This window comes from Scyliorhinus torazame, chromosome 24 (genome assembly GCF_047496885.1).
Source record: "Scyliorhinus torazame isolate Kashiwa2021f chromosome 24, sScyTor2.1, whole genome shotgun sequence".
Taxonomy (NCBI): Eukaryota; Metazoa; Chordata; class Chondrichthyes; order Carcharhiniformes; family Scyliorhinidae; genus Scyliorhinus; species Scyliorhinus torazame.
This window is the reverse complement of record NC_092730.1, coordinates 32884720-32888207: the sequence shown is the minus strand read 5'-3', so window position 1 is coordinate 32888207 and position 3488 is coordinate 32884720. Positions and strand designations below refer to the sequence as shown.

The 3488-nt window shown below is 44.1% G+C and overlaps 1 non-coding gene across 1 annotated transcript; it reads left to right on the top strand.

Moving 5' to 3' along the window:
• The first annotated feature begins 2147 nt into the window (after positions 1-2147).
• On the top strand, positions 2148-2220 carry trnak-cuu (transfer RNA lysine (anticodon CUU)). Its single transcript has one exon. It is a non-coding gene; the product is annotated as a tRNA-Lys (tRNA).
• Positions 2221-3488: the final 1268 nt, after the last annotated feature.

The following is a 3488-nucleotide window of genomic DNA, read 5'->3' as shown; positions in this document are numbered from 1 at the left end:
GAAAGTGGGGAGTGACTGGAATCACCTTTATAAAATGAAGTTCGGGGCGGCAGTTTCACCTCTCCGGGTACATTGATCACTCTGTTACTGATTTCTTCAAACTTTGCCTGTATTTATAGAACGAATACACAAACAATGAAGCGGGAGAATGTATTAAATCAGAGATTGGATATTCTTGTAACCAATATGGCTGTAATGGGAATCCTTCATTTTCCGATAGATCGGGATGAGCTGGGTCGCTCAGTCAGAAATCAGATATCTGGGGATTTAAATGTGATTACTACAATGATAATATTTAACCATGTTAATGTTATTTTGCTCCAATTGAAACGTGTCACGAATACATCGTTACCTTGTTGCACAACTTGCTTTCAGCCAGGAGATGGCAGCAGTGCGCAATAGTTTGGGTCTCCTGATTGTGTCCACAGATCTCGATCGGAATGGAGCTGCTGCTTCCCGGGGAGCTCTCAAGCAAGAGGCACAGATATTGACCAACTGCACCCGCTCCAAATAGATTCCCCAAATTACTGAACAAAACAAAAACAAGCACAAATCATATTTTAAGAAACTATGACAGTGACTCTGAAAACAACACACCAACACCTCTGAAAGAATCGATTTGCTGTAACTAATTAAAGATGAATTGTCTCAATGTCAGCCGTAATTCCTTACCAGTTCTCAGACAGGCACCGACTGGTTAGAAGTTTGCTTCACTTTTCAAGGCCCGGCTCAATAAAATCAATCACAGGCCCATGATCTGCTTTCCTCCTGTTCTCAGACACATCCACTTTGTACAAGGGCGCACTAACTGGTTTTCAGAGTAAGAGTCAGACTGCAGTCACTTCGTTCTCTCTCGATCCCTTTATCCCAGAACCACCTCACAACCAGGAATGAAACTTATCACAGAGCCAAGAATGGAATAGTTTGTCGATTCTTCCACTGATTCAGGACCGCACATCGTCCAAAAGAGTTGGGATGAAATAGGGCTGAGTTTCACTGTGTATCCAATCAGTCCCCGGAGAAGCACGAAAACAGTGAGTGAGGGAGAGAGAAAGAAACAAAGAAACAGATAGAGAGATAAAATATGTTCCATTTCTAACACGATCTTTTTACCCAGACATACATTCACCTGAATGAAACCGAACCACGTTTCCATTCGCTGCCGTTGCTGCTTCTCCTTCCAAACGTTGCAGGAAACGTTATTATTTATTGATTGTTGTTTTGAGTGCGAGCTTCTTTATATTTCGTTCAGTTTCCAAAACAAATGCTGACTGATTCTGATATAGGTTCAAACCGTTCATTTACTAACATTCCGATTCAGTGGCTTGCGCGGGGAGTTCAGTAAACACTTCGAATCACAGTCACTGCGAGCAGGGTTCGAACCAGCGCGGGGAAACCACATTGATTTTAAGTCCAACGCCTTAACCACTCGTCCATCGCAGCTGCGCCTAGTGTGTCATTCACTAGTAATTTGGTCGATAGAATAAATTCTAAAACCAGCCTGGAATCACTCCAGGAAGTTATTGCATTCAAACGATCCGGTGTTTATGTGAGGAGGGGTTGAATCTTCGTGGAAAATGACCATTGGATTTGGAGAGAGGCCTTGAGAGACTCGAAAACCTCAGCTCCCTAAACGCACAATTCCACCGATTAAATAGATTGTGGAACAACATCAGTTACATTGGAAATATATTAGAAATTCAAATGGAACAGGACCACACTTTACTGTCTGGAAGAAAATTTAAATGATGAAATCTAGAAATTACAGCACAGAAGGAGACCTGTGCAGGCCGAACGGTCACCTGATGACCTGATGACGCAACTAAAATGATCACGTGTCGGGATTCCGGCAGTTCCCCGGATCGCGGTCAGAGCACAAGCCAGGAGCAGCTGCTCAATTATTAAGTCAGTGATTTTTTATTACATGTCATTGGTCGCCAGTCATTGAGAGACCAGCATTTCTACATGGTGTCAGGAGTGGGCAGTATGGCAGAAGGACTTCACCGCATCAACATGCTTGTATCACAGAATCGTAGAATATCCAGCTCAGAAGTAGGCCATTCGGCCCAACAAGTCAGCACTGACCCTCCGAATGAGCACCGCAGCAACTCTCTTCAAGAAGCGGTTTAATAAATAGCGCATGAGAAGCCCGGCTAGCTCAGTCGGTAGAGCATGGGACTCTTAATCCCAGGGTCGTGGGTTCGAGCCCCACGTTGGGCGCTTTCTTGTTATTATCTGAAAATATTGATGCTGAATGAACTGTCTTCATAACAGGAACACAAGGTCATGTCCCTTGACTGGGAATCCAGAGGTCGAAACGAACCTTGTGACAAAATTTAATAAATATGGAATTAAAATTGCTTCTCAGTAACGGCGCAGAAAGGTTCTGCTTCCGACGGATCTGACTTCCACAACTGGGAACACATTGCACAACAGAAAATAATTTGACACAACTACAGTGAAGATCTGTCAACGGCAGTGTCACGGTTCCATGGCAGAGAGCACGGTTACACAGCAGAGAGCTCAGTTATGCAGCAAGATATAATTTTACAAACAGGGCCTCTCTGTCCAGCAGAAAAAACATTTTCCTAAAAAAACAGTTTCTCCATCTCGGTACCTTTTCTGTGTGTCATTGTATGTGTGTCCTGATAGTCTCTTCCTGATTTTTTGTGTATCTTTCTCTGTCTGTTACAGCAGTGCTGCTGTTCTGTATTAATCTCACTTTTCCCAAACAGTAATTGTGATTGATAGATACAGAAACATTTCCAAACTGACATTCAGTACCAATGTCTGATAGAGACTGAAACCCACCCTCACATACAGTCCCAGACATTGACTCATCATGAAGGAAGCCTGCTCTCACAAACTGTTGAGACTGAGGTGCAGAGTGTTCCCTCCACTCGCGAATACTACCTGTGATTTACAGAGACAGAACACATCTCAGTCAGGTGAGTAGCGGAGTGTGATGGGTACGACATGTATTCCACAATCACCTTCTCTGCGCCAGATAATCAGATGCAGACGACATGCGGCGTCTGTGTTGGTTTAACAAGGGTTTTACCCAAGAACAGGAACAGATTTACACAATATCAGGGTATAAGACGTAGGAGCAGAAGTAGGCCATTCAGCCCATCGAATATGCTCCGCATTTCAATGAGATCATGCTTGATCTGATATATGACGTGTTATGGCCTTATACGGTGGTTACCTCACAGAGCCAGCGATCTGGGTTCAATTCCAGCATTTGGTCACTGACTGTGTGGAGTTTGCACTTTCTCTCCGTGTCTGTGTGGGTTCCCTACGGGTGCTCCGATTTCCTCGCACAGCCCAAATATGTGCGGGTTAGGTGGACTGTCCATGCTAAATTGACCCTTAGTGTTCAGAAAGTTGGGTGTTGTTACAGGGATGTGATGGGGACACAGAGGCTCTTTCAGAATATCGTTGCAGAGTCCATTGGCAGAATGGCCTCCTTTTACATTTTCATGATC